The 22,251-nt window shown below is 40.0% G+C and overlaps 1 protein-coding gene across 1 annotated transcript in view; it reads left to right on the forward strand.

Annotated features, from left to right (window-relative positions):
* pik3cb (phosphatidylinositol-4,5-bisphosphate 3-kinase, catalytic subunit beta) overlaps positions 1 to 22,251 on the forward strand; it is a 97,631-nt gene that overhangs the window by 18,768 nt on the left and 56,612 nt on the right. The window lies entirely within an intron of this gene.

A 22,251-nucleotide genomic window follows, 5' to 3' on the forward strand; every position in this document is an offset into this window, starting at 1 on the left:
GCTGAGAAAGAGTAATTTTTGTTGGTCATGGAAAATTAGGTAAAAGTCATTGAAAATCATTGGTGAAAAAGTGTTATGAACCCTGATAAGTCATGAATGATCAATCCGTCCAATATCGTGAAATATATGGCAATTGCACTTTTAGTTAAAAAATAATCCAAATTAGTTGGGGTTTGTTTCAAAGTCGTGCAGAGGACCATCAAGAACAGCTGTACTTCACCAAAAGCACATAACTTAAAAGAAGAATCTTTGGATGTTTTCTTTTCCATTTGTACTCTTTTCATTCATGTGTTTCTTCTTTGTATGAGCTGTGTTGATACAGCTGAGTGGAAATGAAAAAAAAGAGTAGACCAAAGTGTGAATATGTTTGTATAGTGAGGCTGAAACTGAGTTACAAAAACATTGCTTTAAGGTTGAATAAAAAGCTACCGACCTTAACAGTTTTGCAGAATGTGCATACTGTAGCTGCTGAAGCTTTTGAAAAAGGAACATTTAAAGACATGACACTTTGCCCTGGCAGCCCGCTTCCTCTGAGGCATTTGACCTTCTCCCCCTCAGTTCAAAGAGAGGATGGGCTCTAAAATCGATCCTGCCTTGAGACCAGCGCGTGTGTGTGTGTGTGTGTGTGTGTGTGGGTTTGGGAATGAAGCGCTGACTTGCAGAAATCTGGGCGAGTGGATCTCGTCCTGACAGGCGGGGAATGTGTGGAAGTCAGCCAGCATGTTTTACTTTGGTGTCAGACCACCTCGGTACACTGTCACTTGCATCAGTTCTCATGTATCAGCTCCTCGTAGCTCCTGAAACACTGTGAAACTTGTCTGGAGTGCACCACATAAAAGGCCCCTTTGGGTGTTTCTCTTTGTGTCACTGAAGCTAAGCGTTAGCATCTTTTATGCCTCCCTACTGCACTCTTGAACTTTTTCTTGGCCTGCAGTCATTGTGTAAAGAGGTTCATCTGATTTGAGGTGTAAGCTGCACGTCAATATCAGCTTTCACCGGGTCATCCGTCAGCTGTTTTGCATCTGAAATGAAGACAATTTGTCTCAATGCCCTTACACCTTGACAGCAGCTCTCGACAGGAGAGGAGCATTTCTTGAGAACTAAAAGAAGTATGATTAAATGATTTTGACAATTTGACTGTGATCCTTGTTATCAGTCGGTGAATATGGTGTTTAGAGTTTGTGCCAACACCTGGCAATACATTTATAGAAGACTTGTTCTGCTGATGTTCAGGTGTATATCAGTGTAGTTCTCTACTTTAAAGAGTCCTCTCCTGCTGATGTTCAGGTGTATATCAGTATGTAGTGCCTCTACTTTAAAGAGTCCTCTCCTGCTGATGTTCAGGTGTATATCAGTATGTAGTGTCTCTACTTTAAAGAGTCCTCTCCTGCTGATGTTCAGGTGTATATCAGTATGTAGTGTCTCTACTTTAAAGAGTCCTCTCCTGCTGATGTTCAGGTGTATATCAGTATGTAGTGTCTCTACTTTAAAGAGTCTCCTGCTGATGTTCAGGTGTATATCAGTGTAGTGTCTCTACTTTAAAGAGTCCTCTCCTGCTGATGTTCAGGTGTATATCAGTATGTAGTGCCTCTACTTTTTTAAAGAGTCCTCTCCTGCTGATGTTCAGGTGTATATCAGTATGTAGTGTCTCTACTTTTAAAGAGTCCTCTCCTGCTGATGTTCAGGTGTATATCAGTATGTAGTGTCTCTACTTTAAAGAGTCTCTCCTGCTGATGTTCAGGTTGTATATCAGTATTGTAGTTGTCTCTACTTTTAAAAGAGTCCTCTCCTGCTGATGTTTCAGGTGTATATCAGTATGTAGTTGTCTCTACTTTAAAGAGTCCTCTCCTGCTGATGTTTCAGGTTCATATCAGTATGTAGTGTCTCTACATGTCTCCATGCTTAATGTTCAAAAGCTCTTTATTTTTCTCATACTGTCTGTGCTGCAGCACCTCTTTTCACCCTCTGTCTGAAACCAGAGCCCAGTCTGCTCTGATTGGTTAGCTGGCCGGCTCTGTTGTTATTGGTCAACCGCTTAGAGATGTCCCGCCCCTTAGCCTATCACGTAATGTTTGGAGCGCTAGCCCATAGAAGGAGAGTGTTACACAGTGATATCTTCTGGAAGTAAACAAAGGAGTCCAATGGAGGCGTTTCTGAAATACTAGGGTATATTGGTATCCTTGAAAAATGGCCCGACTTGTTGTTGATGACGTCACATTTCCTGTACTGCACCTTGCCCCATCTTTAGCCAGACGTTTATGTGACTCTCTGCTGGACATGTTGTGCAGTAATAACGTGCTGTACTGTAGTTTCCTCTCTGCCCAGTGAGCTGATAAGCAGCCCCATGTTTTTTAGAGCAGACGTAGTGATTGGATGATCTAAAATGAACCATTAAAGTAGTTAACTGAGGCACACTCGGTAATACTGACCTAATTTATCCCTCGTACTCTGGTCGTCACAAGTGGAGCGTGTGAGTCTTATCAAGAGCAGAATAACGTGTTCTTTACGGGGTTTTCCTATTTTATTTCTGAGGTCACTCACTCGCAGCGTTTCCTGTCCATTCGCCGTTTAAGCAGCTTAAACAACTCATAAGTTAATCATTAATTGATTAAGAAGTGTTCTGGTGTAATAGTAAACTGAATACCTCTCTTTGAGTTTCTGTTGGTGGATAAAACAAGCAGCTCGGGCTTTGGTAAACTGTGATTAAAGGTAGGGTCGGTAAGAATGGAGAAACCAACACACACGAACGCGCACATGACCAATGAAGGCACTAGATAAGTTTGTGCACGAGATGGAAGGCTGACAGGCAGGTAGGCCATCCAGTTATTTTAGCCGGGCCGGCTCAGATGATTGGTCGTGCTTTTTACAGCGCCACGGCTTCCACAGATGACATTTTTTTAATGTATTTATTGTCAAAGCATTTAATGTATTCATTGCTATCGGGATGTTAAGAGCATTCCATGGAATATAACAAAAAGTGTTTCTGAAGTGAATTACCTACCCCACCTTTAAATTAGATTTACTTTATTGATCCTAAACATTTTGTCACAGCAGCATGATAGCAAGGTTAAAGTAAAAACATTTGAATAAAATGAGATATACAAATAAACATACAAAAGTTACTATATACATATTTTACTTTTATATACGCTTTTATCCAAAGCAACTACTAATAAAGGCAATCAAATATAAACTCAAACAAATATTGTATTATATTTATTTGTATTATTATTTATTAATTTTCTCCTATTTGAGAAGAATTGAAAAATCTTCTATTTTATTATTGAATGGTCAAGATGCATGCAAAACATGTGACTTTTTAGGTATAGGATATATTTGTCATCTTATTTTTCAAAGTGATTAATCAAGTAATAATTGACAGAATATTAAATAAAGACAGTAATGGTTAGTAGCAGCCCATAGGCATACATACTTAGGTATTTCCACATCAGATAGTAATCCGATTAGCAGTTTTTATTTCCTGCTGTACTTCACCACGAAGGCATGTGTGCCAGCTGCAGGAACTCGCAGAGTCAACACTGTCCTAACTTCCCCCTCCTCTCACATGTACGCTCTATAAATGTGGCGGTGCAGGTGCAGCTTTGACATCTGTTGGCACCGAAAGAAAAAAACAAACATATTTCCTGCTTTCAATTATTTCCAATAACCACCAATAAGCAGAACAGAGGCCTCGCACCTGTTCTGTCTTTGTCTCCCTCCTGCCTCCACTCCTTCTCAAATGTGGAAAGTGTCTTAATCTGATTACTCGTGCTCTGTCTCCGGTTATCTTCCCACTGACATCGACGTATTATCGCCACAGAGCAGAGGGCGTTGTAACGGCACTTTTACTGAGAAAACACACAGCTTCTCATCAGAGACAAATGAGGAACGTCTGTACTGACCTTGAACTGACCTTTTGGTGTTCAGTCCTTGCTTTGAGTATGAATATCAAGCAGTGTGTTGAAACGGTTTGACTCACACAATCCTAGGAAAGCCCTGCCCTCGGAGTGTGTTTGGATGGCATTATCCTCGCCCGCACTGACCTTACAACCCGAGGTGGGTATAATTATCCGGACAATAGAACATATACTGCTATACTTAACTTATTATAGAAACTGTGGGAGTACAACTAACAATTCTCTTTATCGTTGATTCATCTGATCAGTTTTGAGAACGATTGATTGTTCAATCTATAAAATGGTGAGAAATTAGATGACTTCTAGCTAATATCCACAATTTTAAATATAGTCCGTTAACAGTCTTAGAGAATTAAAGGGGACCTATTGTGCTTTTTTTGGGTTAGCGCTTTCCTGTAGTGTGTTGTGTAAATGGTCTACAAAGGCTAAAATCCCGAAGTTCCCTCCAGAGAGAGCATTATACGTATAACACTGATCTTTAAAAAAACAATGCACAATAGAACATATACTGCTACAGTTAACTAATTGTAGATGTAGAGGCTTCTGCTAAACAAATATGTTCATTGTTGATTAGTCTGTCAATTGTTTTCTCCATCGAACAATGGTGAAACATTTCATTTTAAAGTTTGTAGGCAGTTCACAATTCACAGAGAATGAAAGAAACACCCACAAAAATATCACATTTAAGAAGCTGGACTGAAGAATTGTAACTTATTTTCTAAAATAATGATATGAGTTTTGATTAACGGTGATTAATACAATGGTAAACAGCTTGTCAATTGATATGAGCTGCTTTGAAACAAGCTGTAGCAAGATGTGTGTTGGCGTTGATACTTCTTGATAACTTTAACGTGTGTGTGCCATATGTATTAATAGTTAAACGGATAGCATTCGGTGTGTGTGTGTCCAGACGGATGGATGGGTGAATAAACTGGCGAGGCGGACATCAGCGTGTCATTTACCGCAGCTCAGTGTCCCCAGAAACCCGCTCACCTCGGCAGCGATGATGACAGCCGGGGCCCAGAAATGTCTTCCATTTCCAGGCTCGTGTGTGTGTCATTCTCCGCCGATGTGTGGCCCTTTGTTTATGAGCGAGATAGATGGTGGTTTGGCAAGATGCTGCGAGACCAATACTGAAAAATCAGCAGTGTGTGTGGGAGCCATCCCCGCTGCATTCAGAGACAGATCTGTGTGTGTGTGTGTGTGTGTGTGTGTGTGTGTGTGTGTGTGTGTGTGTTTTCACGATGTCTTTGTTAAACATGGAACAAGCATACAAATACTAATCTAAAAATAAAGATTGTTTAGCTCATTTTCATCTGCAGCCCCTTGGCAGGAATTAATAATAGTAATAATCTGTATTATTATTCTTCCATGGACTACAAGGAGGTAAAAAGGCAAGAGAATAAATACAACGACACATAATCACTCAATAGAAGTGAGAAAGACATGCATGAAAATTCATTAAAATTATATTAAAAAAAAAGTAATGAAAACATCTGCACCCCCTAGGTAGATAATAATAATACAAATAATTATAAATAAATCAATAAAATGTGTTACACCCATAACAATCACAAAACATTACTATATTCTCTATCAGCTTCTCAGATGGTAATATTGTAATCTGGAGATGTCACCTCGAGCTTTGGAACATATTTTGGATTTTTTGACATTTTGTGGATTAGTAGTTGCAGCAGCAATCACAAATATTTCCTGTAGTGATTCATCATTTTCAGGGACGTATTTCAACGATATGAGATTGACCTGGTAGATGTAGATGCAGACATGACATGTTGACAGTTGTCTACGATGGAAAAATATTGAAAAACACGTCCATAACATGTTGGCTGTGTAATGATAGCTGCTCATTGTTTCCTCCTTGTCAGAGTTTCCAAGGAAGGCTGCCTCTTTCAACAAAAAAAAAAAGCTGGTGTGTCAAGTGGAACAAAAGCTAATCCTCCGTCAGCCTCACAGAGCAGCTGTTAGCATCTACTCCACATCAAACAGGACCAAACATACTGCAGCAAGGATCTGTGATCAGCCGCAAATACTATCGTCATGTACAGAAAAGAAACATGGAAGTAGCCCATCATAAAGTCAACGTATGGTCTGTTTCTGTTTTAATGACATCAAGTGCTATAGACAGGGTGTCCGCGGGGTCTTAAAAAGTATTAAAAGTTGATAAATCAATTTAGCGAAAATTAAGGCTATTAAAAAGTATTAAACGGCATTTTCCAAGGTATTCCATTTTGTAGCTTGTTTTCAATAAGTATATAAATTGTCCAAAGAGGTTGTATTCTACAGTCTGCCTGAATGTAATCATTGCGTAGGTGTGTAGTGTGATTCTGTGTAGTTTATTTATGGCATCCCGTTGGGTTTGACGTCATCTGAACAGGACATCGCGCGCTCACTGCTTGATAGCGCGCGAAGGTCCGTTTACGCCGGTTGTTAAGCAACATCGTTATGGGGAAATGCAAGTTTGCGTCTAAATGGTTGGAAGATAAGGAGGAAGGACAATCAATACTGTATATAGTCAATGTGAGGTAAAGTGTGTCGCCAATGTAACCGGTTAAAACTCCAAGTGGCGATGAGGTCTTAAAATGTATGGAAAGGGTCCAAAGATCCAAAAATACTTAAAGTTCCAAATATACTTAAAGTTCCAAATATACTTAAAGATCCAAAAATACCGTAAATTCCAAAAATACTTAAAGTTCCAAATATACTTAAAGTTCCAAATATACTTAAAGATCCAAAAATACCGTAAATTCCAAAAATACTTAAAGTTCCAAATATACTTAAAGTTCCAAATATACTTAAAGATCCAAATATACTTAAAGATCCAAAAATACCGTAAATTCCAAATATACTTAAAGTTCCAAATATACTTAAAGTTCCAAATATACTTAAAGATCCAAAAATACCGTAAATTCCAAAAATACTTAAAGTTCCAAATATACTTAAAGTTCCAAAAATACCGCAAATGGTTGGAAGATAAGGAGGAAGGACAATCAATACTGTATATAGTAAATGTGAGGTAAAGTGTGTTGCCAATGTAACTGGTTAAAACTCCAAGTGGCGATGAGGTCTTAAAATGTATTGAAAGGGTCTTAAAAAAGGTCTTAAAAGGTCTTACATTTGACTTCAGGATTCCTGCATATACCCTGTATGGAAGAGTAGGCCAAAAAAAAACAAGACATTTGTGCAAGGCAAGTTTATTTATATAGCACATTATGCAAAAACAACATTAAAGGCATTTACAGTAGATATAGTGCAACAGAAACCCATTATAACATGACATATACATCCATTTCAAAACCAATAAGCCAAAAGAATGCACATAAAAACAAGCTTTAATAGAATAATTGTGTTGATATGAATATTTGATTTAATAGAAGGCAGCGGCAAAGAGAAAAGTCTTGATTTCAAATGAGTTCTAGTTGCAGCAGATCTGCAGATTTCTGGGAGTTGGTTCCAAACACTATACTAACGCTGATTCTCCATGTGTAGCAAATAATCCGAAATACATGTCGGCCCTAAACCATTCAGAGCTTCATAAACCAGTAGTATTTTATCTTTGACAGACAGGAAGCCAGCGTAAAAGACCCCAAAACTGGAGCAATGTGTTCCACTTTCTTGTGTATATAATATCTTCATTTCCTGTTTCACAGAATCAGATTAGCAAAACTTTGCATATGTGGGACTTCATGCTTTCGCACAGTAAGGCTTCGATTTGCATGTAGTGTGTGTTGGGGCTTGCTTTGAATAATAATACGTGGTAGTGATAAGAGTTGCATAGCCCGTAGCCTTCCAGTAAAGGTATGCTAAACCTCGGCTATATTTTGGCTGCTCTTTCAGGAAGTCCTTGTGTATTTTTAATGTAGTACGTGGGCCGTAATCAGTCATGCTTTGGGTTACAAAAGCAGATTATTTGCATGTGTTGATGCAATGACCCTTGTGATCCTCTGTGTGTACGTGTGTGTGTGTGGGGGGGGGGGGGTGTATAGTAGCTACTAAAGGTGTGAGTTAGCCGCCTGAGGTTCTGCAAAAATACGTGTGTGTGTTGTGGTGTGTGGTGTGAGTGTGTGTGTGTGTGTGTGGTGTGTGGTGTGTGTGTGGTGTGTTGTGTGTGTGTGTGTTGTGTGTGTGTGTGGTGTGTGTGTGTGTGTGTGTGTGGTGTGGTGTGGTGTGTGTGTGTTGTGTGTGTGTGTGTGTGTGTGTTGTGTGGGTGTGTGTGGGTGTGTGGGTGTGTGTGTGGTGTGTGTGTTGTTGTGTGATTGTGTCTGTGTGATGTGTGTGTGTGTGTGTGTGTGTGTGATGTGTGTGTGTGTCGGTGTGTGTGTGTTGTGTGTGTGTGTGTGTGTTGGTATGGTGGTGTGTGTGTGTGTGTGTGTGGGGTGCATGTGTGTGTGTGTCGGGGTGGTGTGTGTGTGTGGTGTGTGTGTGTGTGTGTGTGTGTGTAGGGTGTGTGTGGTGGTAGGACCACGGGCCGTGTTGGTGCCGGGCACGGGACTGGTCCCTCGACTGGCACACACACTCGCTAAAAACAGAGGCTTTGTTGACACCCGGCGCAGTAGTTTCCAGGTCACACCAATTGTATCACACGTCCCGCTTCTGCATCTCCTTCTTTCTCGTTATCCATCACAATCGCCCGTCTCTGTCACTTCCCTCTGTCGCTATTTTCAACTTTTATTCTAGTTTCACTTCAGTTTCTCACATTATCGTGACCTCACATTCATTTATGACTTTATTAGCATCGCCATTAGCGTTTTAGCTTCCTGGGTGCCACAGACATTTAATAAAGCCCAATAAACACAACAAACAAAACAATTAATCTCATTAAATTGACAAAGGATGGAAGAGAAACTCAAATGATTATCTCTTACACCCTCATTAAGCCCAACAGCAAATGACCACAAACATTCTTCAATAGTTAATAATGATTCTACTGTTATATATTAAAATAGTAATTCATGGCAAACATAAATACTTGTCTGGAAAGATTAAGGATCATTTTCAAACTGCGGTTACACACGTGTTAGATTCCAAGAAAACAGGGTATTAAAATAAAAAAAATAAGAAGAAATCAGTCAAAGTTAAATGAAATTCTCAGCCAAGGGAGATCTCTACTTTCACCCTTGTTTACGTTTTGTTACACTAAAATTAATTGTTTATAGTGTACAAAATTATCATTTCTAAGATGAATATATTGTTTTAATGGGGCCTTATCTTAATTTTCACCTTTTGTGTTAGGCCTATTATGGCGCATTTCCACTACAGCGCGGAGCGTGGTTTAAGGCCCGGTTGCGTTTCGACTTGGCGTAGTTCCGGCTAGCGGGTACTTTTTCACAGTTTTTCTGGCTCTCCAAAATCGAGGTTCTTTCCGGGGCAACAACCGGGCTGAGTATGCTAAACTAGTGAGAGAATCGCTGGCAACTACAACAAAATGAACATATTTTACAGAGATTTAATTGTAATACACGTTTCAAAATGTTGCCGAAGTAACAACATACTGATACCGGTTAGTAAAAACCATGAATTAATGCTTTGACAAGTCTGCAGACAGACGGCAGGCGAAACACCTTTTTAAAATGCGTGTTTTCTAGATGGAGATTGGCTAAGCTAACGCAGTATATGCTCCGACCGTCCACACTCACAACAACGGCCTATACAGACATAAATAAAGCAGCGACTGTATTCACCATGACACAAGCAGTCTGTGGTTTGTACTTGTTTAACTTCTGTCTAGTTTCTGAACAGATATGAGGAGCGGTGAGCTCTGAGTGCTAACAGCTAACGGCTGATGTTGGTTTTGTGTTTCGCATTGAAGATGATGTCACGGCTCCGCCTACACTGCGTTACTATAGTTACTACCCCAGCTACTAAACTGTAATGGAAACGCAGCATAAAGTGAGCCTGGCCTAACAAGGCCTAACGAGGCCTAGCCATACTGTACTAAGCCGAGCGAGGCCCTGCAGTGGAAAAGCGCCATTAGTCTCTCATTCACCTTTTTGAAGGCCTTATTATCTTTCAAACACCTTCTCTCCTTCCCAATCATCTTGACTCGTCCCCTCTCTGGTCCTCATCTCTGAGGAAGGTGTGAGAAGTCTGACGGTTGAGTCATGGATCGCTGCTTATATCTGTCTATCTGTGTGTGTGTGTGTGTGTGTGGTCTTTGTGCTTCTCCTCACTTGTCGTGTGTGTGTGTGAAATGAATCAGGCTCTGTGGAACATAACACTCCTGTCCTCACAGAGATGCAAGCTAATTAAATATACTCCTAATTCATCTTTGATATGCAGACTGTCTGCAATTGAAATCCACATCACATCAAAATACTCGTCAACAACACCATGTCTTCTTAATGCTAATTATTTTATTCTGCATCATTTCTCTAGATGTATAGGCTAATTGACTTTATTACTAATGGATCGGTTACCATGGTGCAATGCAGCAATATTGTTATTATCTCATAAAGCCATTAATTCATGTCTTTGCTATCTCCTCACTTTACTTTGTATTCCCTTGATAAAGAAACACGATGCACCGGCGTCCTGATATGATCTCTCGTATCACCGAGGCATGATTTCATTTATTTGACTAGTGGTGCAGGAATGAGTCCTACATCCCGGAAATGAGTTAGCAATTTACCACTTTCTGTTCCCTGGTTTCAAAGTCCTTCTTTATTTTAACGTGTTTTTGGTTAGACGCCTGCAAAACAGGTCTGTGGTTAACACAAGCTGAATATATTTTCACGTTTTGTTCTGCGACATAGAATACGCCAGTAAATTCCCCACTGGCGAATCACTGTGTCTCAAAACGTTGGTTGCTAACAAGTGACAAAATGAGACGACTAAACATCATCACACCGAACATTAGCCACCTTTAGCTTAGTGGTGGTGACGTGAAGTCATGTGACCGTGATGTATTTGTTTTATAGCCGTTAGCTTTTTACTTCTGTGATTTGCATTCATACTTAAAATAAAAACACGTGGAGATTATCCTGCTGGACAAAACGTGTAAGTATCATATACGTGTGTTTGTCGCAGATTAGCAATATACTGAAATCCAATGGTTGCTTTTCGCGATGAGCCCTTGCGATGCTAACCTCTGCGTTGACCTACACAAATACGTCATCATTCTATAAACCAACTTGCCTTAGTGAAGGAGTTCAAGTATCTCGGGGTCTTGTTCTCTAGTGAGGGAACAATGGAGCGTGAGATGGGCCGGAGAATCGGAGCAGCGGGAGCGGTACTGCAGTCGCTTTACCGCACCGTTGTGACGAAAAGAGAGCTGAGCCAGAAGGCAAAGCTCTCTGTCTACCGGGCCGTTTCCGTTCCTACCCTCACCTATGGTCATGAAGGATGGGTCATGACCGAAAGAACGAGGTCGCGGATACAAGCGGCCGAGATGGGTTTTCTCCGCAGGGTGGCTGGCGTCTCCCTTAGGGATAAGGTGAGAAGTTCAGTCATCCGGGAGGGACTCGGAGTTGAACCGCTCCTCCTTCGCGTAGAAAGGAGCCAGTTGAGGTGGTTCGGGCACCTAGTAAGGATGCCACCTGGGCGCCTCCCTATATGGAGGTGTTCCAGGCACGTCCAGCTGGGAAGAGACCAAGGGGTAGACCTAGGACCAGGTGGAGGGATTATATCTCTTCGCTGGCCTGGGAGCGCCTTGGGATCCCCCAGTCAGAGCTGGTTGATGAGGGGAAAGGAACGTTTGGGACTCTCTGCTGGAACTGATACCTCCGTGACCCGACCACGGATAAGCGGGAGAAGATGGATGGATGGATGGAACTTGCCTTACACATAAAGTATCCACATTTGTTCCTGCTAATTACCTTAGTTTAATGACATTTTAATGCAGAGAAGAATATAATATTAACAGCTGCAGTCCAGTAAAATTGACCGCTCTACTAAAATGACATCCTCTACAATGACAGATGAATCAACAGTTCAATAAAACCGTTACAAAGGTCGTGTTTCTTGCAGGCTTGTTGTTTTAGACTATTTGTTTTGGCTAGTTTACCTACCATGACTCTGCTGTTATTACCACATGCACTCATGCCTAACAAAGTGCATGTGGACACTTAAGTGGAACCTGTGAGATCATCTGGGAAGTTAAGTACGTAATATGCCGGGTGTTAAACTGGTTTTAAGATGCGGCTAGTTTAACAAAAATGAATGTTGCCTTGTTTTCGTATTTGAAAGTGGTGAATGATGGTGTGTTTTCGTATTTGAAAGTGGTGAATGATGGCGTGTTTTTCTTCTTGAAAAGTGGTGAATGATGGTGTGTTTTCCGCGTTGCAGAGCACCGTTAATGGCATGTTGTGTTCTGTAACTGCAGGTGCTTTCCAATTACACTGTGATGTAACTGTGTCAGGTTTCAAGCCTCAGGGAATACCTTTTGAGGATAGGAAAAGCGACATATAAGGAGTTGGAATTGTTATGGTGAGAGGTGTTTTCTTCCATTCATTTGATGTGGGAGATATATCATGTGAGATTCACTTATAACTGAAAGAATATTACATTTATTGTATTAAAAAAAAAGATGCTAAAAGTTTCTCAAAGTCCAAGATGATATATTTAAATGTCAGTGTAAGATCTAAATCTGGTTATTTTAATATGATACAGAGCAGAAAATAATAAAATATCCATATTTTAGGTTAAATCATTTATCAAAATAGTTTAAATACTACTGGATTTGTCAACCAATAATTATAAGTGAATTGATGTATTGAGTAAGTATAATTTAAGATCATATTTGGGAGGAAGAAACTGCCAATGAAGCATTTGTGTAAAAAGTAAAAAGTATGGTACTTGCCTCTGAAATATAGTGGAGTAGAAGTTGTATTAATTGGAAATACTCAAGTTAAAATGTCAAAAACGTACTCAAGTATTTGAGTAAAGCTACTCTTCTAGTTACTTCTCACCACTGCTATCAGTTTATTCACAAAAACTGCACAGCTTAACGTGCACACAACGACACACAAACTGCGTGTCTTACTGCCATTATCGAGTATTGTAAGAGGATATGCGTGCATCGGTTTGAGAGGAATCTGTGGTGTGCATGAAAAATATCTTCTTTTTCCCTCCACGTCTCACTGACCTGCCTCATGGGGCAGATGCAGAAATAGATGGCTAAGAAGTGCACATTAGACCCTGTAATGTCATTCAGACTTGATATAGTCTCAATGCAGACAGACAGACATGACATGACTCATCGTAATGCTACAGGTGCACAGATGTCTCAAGAGATTGATGTTGAGATGTCTTCTTTCTTGCCTGTGACGTATCGTAAGGTAGAGGTTTTTGATGTGATTAGTGTCAAAGTGGTCGTGTAACAAATGTGACGTTCATCGTAAGTGAGTTGTACCCGTCAGATGTTTAATGCAGAGGGCAGTTCTGACTCGCTCGGCACAAAATGTCTCAGTCAAAAGGACATAATGGCGTAGAGTTAAACTGTTATTCAGAGTGTCCTTGCAGAACAAAGTCATGAGTTCATCTTCCCCTCTGACATCAGCCTGAGAACATGGAGATAGTTAAGCAGGACATCAATAGAGATAACCGACACTATGAGACGAGTAGAGGCAAAAACTGCACAGTCAGGAGAACAAAGAACATTCCTGATGGAAAAGGAAAGACAGCCTTCATCCTGCACCTGTATTCACATTTGTTTTTGTGGTAGTTTGACAGCTTTTTCAACATTCCCTGCTTTCTGCTCTAAATAGCATGTACAGATTTAGCTTGTTTCATTAGCAACTACCCTTGGACTTTGTAGGACTGTGTGTATTTCTGTCTGTGCGGGACAGTCTCTGATTGAAGTCAACAGAACTCACATTATTTCGCTGTAGTTTTTCCCCTCTTTTTAGTTTTGTAAGTTTATTAAAATCTTTGTATTTTATTTAACCAGGAGTCTCATTGACATTTACATTATCTTTTACACGAGAGTCTTGTCAGCAGCACAGTTACAGACAACACATTGAAAACAAGAACTGACAACTTATCATAGTTATGTGGAGTCAAAAGACCACAGAAGCTAGCACATATTTTGAACATTTTAAACACGTGCAGATGGATTTTCAGTGTCCTGTGAACTCTAACATACAATTTAAAATGTCCATTTATGTTGGAAGCACCAATGGCTATTCTGCCATATTGCAACATTAGTTTAAAGGGGACCTATCATGCAAAATGCACTTTTTGATGTCTTTTATACATAACTATGTGTCCCCGGTGTGTCGGGGAACTCACGCAGCGTCAGAAAATAAAACCCTCTCTCTTTTCCTCCGTACCCAAATCTCTAAAAACGGGGCTACAACGGAGCTGATCCAGATTTGCGTCCGATATGACGTAATATCTGAAATGTGGACCCACGGCCCTATCAGAAACGTTGCTATCAGAAACAATGCCCGACTGTTTTGGACGTAATATGGTCGGTGTTTACATTAGCATCGCTAACACTCAGAGCTAACCTGTACTGGAGAGCATGTGTGTGAAGAAGCAGGAAATAAAAAGGAACTCACCTTGTGGTATAACCGGCAAGAGAGAAAGCCTTTGAGCTCCATACTGTTTCAGAAACAATCCTTGATAATCCATGATATGGCGTTTCATCACGGCAGTATTTAGTTTAGACAGTAGCTGCCGGGTCCTGCATGAGCTCAGCCCCCTCCTTTTATTTATTATCATTTTTTTTTTTTTTTAAGCTTTATACCCCAATCAGCACTTTTCAAACAGGAAGTGAAATAGAGGGATATGAGGCATGGCTAGAATGGGTGATCTGTTTGGTATTTTGAGCAAAACACTTCATAGACATGTGTTTTATATATCTGAGACCTATGCTATTGCCTAAAAATAGCATGATAGGTCCACTTTAAATTACATATTTGTATTTAGTGTCTCTACTGTGACATGTCTCCATCCTTTAATGTTCAAAAAGGTCTTTATTTTTCTCATACTGCCCCGACTGCAGCACCTCTTTTCAACCTTTGTAGACCATTTACATGCACATAAAACCTATATGACAAACTGCAGGGAAGGGAAAAAACAAAAAGCATAAAAGGGCCTCTTTTTAAAATGATCAATTTGATCAAAATAGAGTGATATTGTGTGTGCTGTGGATTCCGTTTTTTGGCAATGCAAGCCATGTAAATATATTTCTGTATTCCAGTTAACAAGATCATGCTGACCTGACTGGAATAAAGTGAACACAATTAAAATAACTCTTCATGAACAAGAATAACAGCCCAGCCAGTGATTCATCAGCTTTTTATGAATGACTGGATGGGAGTTTTGTTCTGGTTGTTGTTTGTCACTCATTTCCTGTCTAGTGTCATAGCTTCCTGTTTGACAAGTGGGCATGTGCCTCTGTGTCACTGCGGTGCGATAGAGCACTGTTAGCTGTCCGGATGTGGTTGGTTCACACACACACACACACTTCCACGCCCACTCAATCACTGCATTAAGGCTTCCTCTCTGATACAGTATGCATGGAGACAGTTTGCTCTTTAGTATCTGTTAGTAGGGCTGCACAATGCATCTAAATGTTATCAAATGTGCTATATGGGAATCGCAGTAAGCCATATATTAGGTCATATATGTGAATATTTCTGAAAGACGGTTTGTCGTTCTGTAGAAATGTCCCAGCCTACAAACAATATTCCACAAACAAAAAATACTTGTTTTGTACATTTTAATATGTTTACACTGTTAATTTAAAAATTGTTTCAACTATGGTTGAACCAGGTCTTCAGGGACTGGTCAGCTTTCTGTCCCCAGAGTCAGAACTAAACATGGAGAAGCAGCGTTCAGTTATTATGCTCCAAATATCTGGAACAAACTCCCAGAAACCTGCAGGTCCGCTGCAACTCTTACTACTTTTAAATCCAGGCTGAAGACTTTTCTTTTTGCCGCTGCTTTTAATTGAACTATTCATATCTTAAACTGCACTGTAACTTTTATCCATGTATTTTTTCTTTTAATGTTTATTTTATTATCTTTTATTTTTAATGACTGATTTGAAATGCCATTTTCTTAATGTCTTCCATTTTTGTAAAGCACTTTGAATTGCCTTGTGTTGAAAGGTGCTATATAAATAAACTTGCCTTGCCTTGCCTTGCCTATGGTTAGTCTGTCAAACACCACAAATCATTTCGCACATGCAATATCGGCCGAGAATAATCGTCTTTGGTCATTTTTTCCAAATCCTCCACCCCTCGCTGTGTGAAAAATAATTGTTCTCTTGAGAATTGGTTTGTGCACACTTCCTCATTACTGCTCCAAACAGAATGCATCACTGTTTCCTGTAGGAAACGTCAAAAAGATTAAGATGACCCGACTGATAACATCAGATGACACTGATCCCTGTGGAGGAAGTGGAGGCATGCAGCCTGGAATAGTGGGATAATAGTCTGAAGCAAAACCAAAATCCTTTTTAAAAATCAAATCGTAAGGACGGCGTGGTTTTCTTGAAGAAGGAAATGTAAAATAAAAAGGAGAAGCAGAAAAACGTTCCTGAGTGTCTGGGCAAAATGAGGAAAATCATTTAGCAGAATGAATCTTCTTGCAAGGACAAGAAGATTCAGAGACAGTTTCTTCCCGCGGGCAGTGAGACTGTTAAAAAATTGAACTGTTGAAACAACTTCAAACATTCATCTGCTACTCAGTAGTATGTATCTAATACCTAATATATATATATATATATATATATATATATATATATATACACATATACACATATACACAAATTCATATTTAGTTTTCTGATGGATGAAAATGAATGTTGTTCCCAGCTGACGTTAAATTGACCGGACTTCTTTCTGCGGATTGATACGATTGTTCTCCTTAGCATTGGTCGGTTGGCGGGAATTAACAACCTCTGACGTGTCCGAATTGACCAATCAGAATCAAGAATTCAACTAAGCCGTGTAATAACTTGATATAAAGCATCAGTGGATGCGACATAATGCAAACACACTGCAGTAGCTGTACACTCATTCACACACACACACACACACACACACACACACACACACACACACACACACACACACACACACACACACACACACAGGTGTATAGTCATTAACACAGCTGCAGTGTGTCAGAGGTAAAATGACCGTTAAGCTCACCTTAATGTGTGTTTACTGTCTGCAGTCCCCTCCCAAATACAGTAAGTGATAGTTCTGCTCCACTGGTGACTCACACACACACACACACACACACACACACACACACTCTCCAGCTGACCGCTTATCCACACACCACCCAGACAAACGCATACTGTAACATACATAGTATACATACATACATAACAGCTTTTCTGTTAACCTACACACACACACACACACACTCCAGCTGACAGCTCATCCACACACCACCCAGACAAACGCATACTGTAACACACACACACACACACACACACACACACACACACACACTCCAGCTGACAGCTCATCCACACACCACCCAGACAAACGCATACTGTAACACACACACACACACACACACACACACACACACTCCAGCTGACCGCTCATCCACACACCACCCAGAAAAATGCATACTGTCACACACACACACACACACACACACACTAATGTTCCCCCAGATTTGACCAAGTGAAGTGTATTAAGCACTACTCATTCCTTTTTTGCTGTTCAATTACGTTAGGCTGTTCTCCGAAAGTTACCTGAGGTCGTCTATGAGCTGCGTGATTACTGATCATAGTGTAAGGATAATAAATGATACGCTTCAATGAACGGCCAATGTTGCCATTACGTAAAGTTTCTGTCCTCGCCTTGTTATCATAAATATTGAGTACATACTGTTCGGGTACAGTGCGGTCCGTCTTCTTAAAACTTCACTACAGTGTGTTCTTTCTGTTGTGGTGCGTGGCTGGGAGTGAAACCGGATATGTGGCTGCGGGCGGCAAAAAATTCAATTAGTCGGTTTATCATGTCAAATATCTCAAAACTAAGGAAAGCACCCAAGAAAAATTCCCAGAGAACGTCGTCCTTAAAATACATTTTTTATTGCAGCAGAAAAACCATGTCAAAACAGAGAATGACAAATTGTGACATGTTTTTGTTGCATGTTTTCTTTTCTTAATGACCAGACCCTGAATAAGTAAATCTGATTATCTTAACATTGGTAAATAAAAGTGTTTCTTGATTTGGTTCTTAGACATTTTGAAAGTTTACACTAAACAAAATCTTAGTTTTTAAGCAACAACACGAGCTGGACAGGGTTGAGAGAGCATGTTTTTTTCCCCCTTGCATATACATTATCGCTCACACACATTCATGAACACACACTTTGCTTTCCTGGAGGTGGAAACACTGAGTCAGACACTCTAAATATTGCCGTGTGTATCGTCCACACTCATTTACAGGAGTACAGGGATTGTAGTGAGGAGGTGAAGAGGTCTTAGATCCTCTTTGTGAAGTGTATTTTTAGCTCCTTGTGGAATAAAATGTGTCACAGGACCCTTAATCATCGTGAGGCATGACCTTTCACACACACACACACACACACACACACACACACACACACACACACACACACACAAGATGTAAGCCCTACTTTTCTCAATCAGTCACACACACAGATGCTTGGACACACACTTCATTGTGGAGCGACTCACAGGCGCTTACTGTCACACAGAGGCAGCTTTGGAGAGAGTGCTGAGTAACCCCAGTGTTTAAATAACCATAAATGCATCTGTGCTCATGAAAGCCTTCAGAACATGTCACTGTCGCTGGTTCAGAGGAAATATTTTTCCAAAAAGCGGCAACTTTGTGTCCACTGTAAGTTTGTGAACTGTGTATGGCCTCATTCACCTTTCAGTTGATTTCAGTTGATTTAGATATTCTGCTCTTTTTCAGCTTCATATCAGTATGTAGTGTCTCTACTTTAAAGAGTCCTCTCCTGCTGATGTTCAGGTGTATATCAGTATGTAGTGTCTCTACTTTAAAGAGTCCTCTCCTGCTGATGTTCAGGTGTATATCAGTATGTAGTGTCTCTACTTTAAAGAGTCCTCTCCTGCTGATGTTCAGGTGTATATCAGTATGTAGTGTCTCTACTTTAAAGAGTCCTCTCCTGCTGATGTTCAGGTGTATATCAGTATGTAGTGTCTCTACTTTAAAGAGTCCTCTCCTGCTGATGTTCAGGTGTATATCAGTATGTAGTGTCTCTACTGGGACATGTCTCCATGCTTTAATGTTCAAAAAGCTCTTTATTGTTCTCATACTGCCTGTGCTGCAGCACCTCTTTTCACCCTCTGTCTGAAACCAGAGCCCAGTCTGCTCTGATTGGTTAGATAGATACAGATAGATACTTTATTGATCCCAATTTGGGAAATGTTTGCGTTGCAGCTGCATACATAACACAAGGCAATGTATATAAGAGAAATTAATACACAAGAAATAAACAGTCCAAAATATTGCAGAAATAGAAATAAAATGGCATTACAAATTAAAAAAAGTTAAAAAATATATATATATACATGTGGAAAATATACAAGTGGAAATAGAAATGTCCAGTAACAAAAGGAAGTGTGTGGGAGAGAAACACCCATTGGAGGGAACACTGGGATTGTAGCCTTTGCAGACCATTTACATGCACTAAAACCTATACAACACACTACAGGAAAGAGACAACTCCAACAAGCATTAAAGGGTCTCTTTAAACTGACCACCAACTCTCCTTTTGATTTACCGTCACAACTCTACGCAGTGTTTCCGGAGATGTTTAATCAGACATGAATATTTAATGGTGTCAGCCGAGGACAGGTCTATTTCCAGGCAGCTGAGTGTTGTTTCAAACATTTTGTTATTGAGCCAAAGATGATTTTGTTTAGCGCACTGTTGAGTCTAGGCTCATTTCCATTTACACAAGGGCCACCAAAACCAGTACATTATGTGCAATCACGAAATGGAAAAGTATACTGTAAAAGATAATGTTTTCATAACGGTGTCAGACATCAGTAAACTAAAGAAAATAGAACAACATTCGAAATAACTAACCTTTAGGAATAGTCCTTGGCCTAACATCTTGACAAGATAATAATATTTGTATATACTAAATTAAATAACAAAATATAATGGTAACAAAGCTGTGAAAAAAATGGTTAAGAAAAGTCTTCAAAATATATGAAGAAATTGTTTAAAGTTCATTCAAATGAGAGATAAAAAATGTGTTTACAAATCTTCCTCAGAATAGTAACAGAGCAGTTTTTAAAAAAGGAAAGAGAAATCTACAAAATAACTGAAGGAAACAAATTGGTAGCAATAAAAAAATGTGTATACACTTAAAAAATAAAGTATAAATTATCCGAAGAATACACCCAGAGCGGTTTGGAATTTGACTTTGTGAAGGCAACAACAATGAATTGCTTTCATACCGAAAATGTAGACCCTAAGTTACAACCAAGGCATTGGATAACAGATTCTGTAACCGTTGCATACATTTAAAATCTGCTTCGGTTGCCACAGAAGAAAGACAAAGCACATGTAAGAGGGCTCAAATGTCTGCCCTTCAAAACACCGAGCGTCCTCAAAGTGTGCCTGCGAGCCGCGACACTTTGTTAACTTCTGCTATCGGCTGTTTGTTGTCACATGAAACTCTCTCTTTCTCCTGATCCTGCAAAACCTCCTCTGATCCTCCCGCTGAAACCTGACCTCTGGCCGTCTGCCACCACATAACCCTGTGTGTGTGTGTGTGTGTGTGTGTGTGTGTGTGTGTGTGTGGTGTGTGTGTGCTTGTGGTGTGTGTGTGTGTGGGTGTGTTGTGTGATGTGTTGTGTGTGTGTGTGTGTGTGTGTGTGTGTGTGTGTGTGTGTGTGTGTGGTGTGTGTGTGTGTGTGTGTGTGTGTGTGTGTGTGTGTGTGTGTGTGTGTGTGTGTGTGTGTGTGTGTGTGTGTGTGTGTGTGTGTGTGTGTGTGTGTGTGTGTGTGTGTGTGTGTGTGTGTGTGTGTGTGTGTGGTGTGTGTGTGTGTGTGTGTGCTGTGTGTGTGTGTGTGTGGTGTGTGTGTGTGTGTGTGTGTGTGTGTGTGGTGTGTGTGTGTGTGTGTGTGTGTGTGTGTGTGTGTGTGACAAGTGTTCGTGTGTGTGTGTGTGACAAGTGTTCGTGTGTGTGTGTGTGACAAGTGTTCGTGTGTGTGTGTGTGACAAGTGTTCATATGAGTCGTCGCTGCATCTAACAGACATGCATGGTGTCATGTTACCTTTCATGTGTGTAACCGCGCACCTCTGTGACGCTACGACTCGCCATTGTCTGCCCTTTAACTGTTCCTCTGACTGCTTTATTGTGCTGTTGCCGCCTAGCAGTTTGTGTGTGTGTCTCAAGCATCATATGGTTGTCTGTGGGGCTGCACCATGTGGAGAAAAATGAATAATCGGAATTATTTTCGACTGATTTTGCAATTCATTTGATTCAATACATGGGAGGGATTGATCATTTTGAACCACCATTCTTAATATCATTGAAAAATACATATATTTTGTATCAAAACAAATAGGCTTCTTATGTGTGTCGTTAACAATTTGTAGGCTTGGATATTTCTGCAGATCCACAATACTTCATTAAAAATGCAGTTTTATTACATATTCCTGCAATGTGAATATCACGTTAGTCCATATCACAATTTCAATTAATTGTGCAGCCCTCATTTCCTGTTAAACTGCCTAAGACTATGTCACCCCTTGTCGCACAGCGTCACTACAAAGTCCCTAGAATCAGTGGTGAAAAGTAACTATTTAGTCAAATAATCTGCGTAAATATTTGTTGTTGTTGCTATCTTTGAATATTTCTACGTTGTGCGTCTTCATAATTTTACTCCATTTGTTTTTACCATTCACAGTTATTTTTTGTGTGCATTTTTAGTAAATTATATGGTTACAGGGCATACATAACAACATGATATAAAATCAAAAGAAAAAATCAGGACAGGAGCAAAAGAGAATAATAAATAAAGTAATTAATTCATTAAAAGAACGATTGGATCTAGTTAACAGATAACCGATACATCATTAATGCTATTACATAGAATGTAACACTGTTATATCACTACTTTTTGCTTAAGTGAAAGATAGTACTTCTTCCACTAATAGATGTTTTATTTGTTTCTCATATTTGCTTGTAAAGCGTCTTTGAGCACTGGGAAGAGCGCTATGTACATGTTATGTATTATTATTTAAACGGCACACACAAACGCACGCTATCTCGTGTCCAGTTGCATTCTTGATGATGTTCTGTGTCTGAGATCCTGGCTCCTAATGCAGATATTGCCGTCCTGCAGCGTCTCATCTGCTGGAAGCCGAGCACTTACCGTAGAGGGGAAAGC

The sequence above is a fragment of the Trematomus bernacchii genome, unplaced genomic scaffold, assembly GCF_902827165.1.
Source record: "Trematomus bernacchii unplaced genomic scaffold, fTreBer1.1, whole genome shotgun sequence".
Taxonomy (NCBI): domain Eukaryota; kingdom Metazoa; phylum Chordata; class Actinopteri; order Perciformes; family Nototheniidae; genus Trematomus; species Trematomus bernacchii.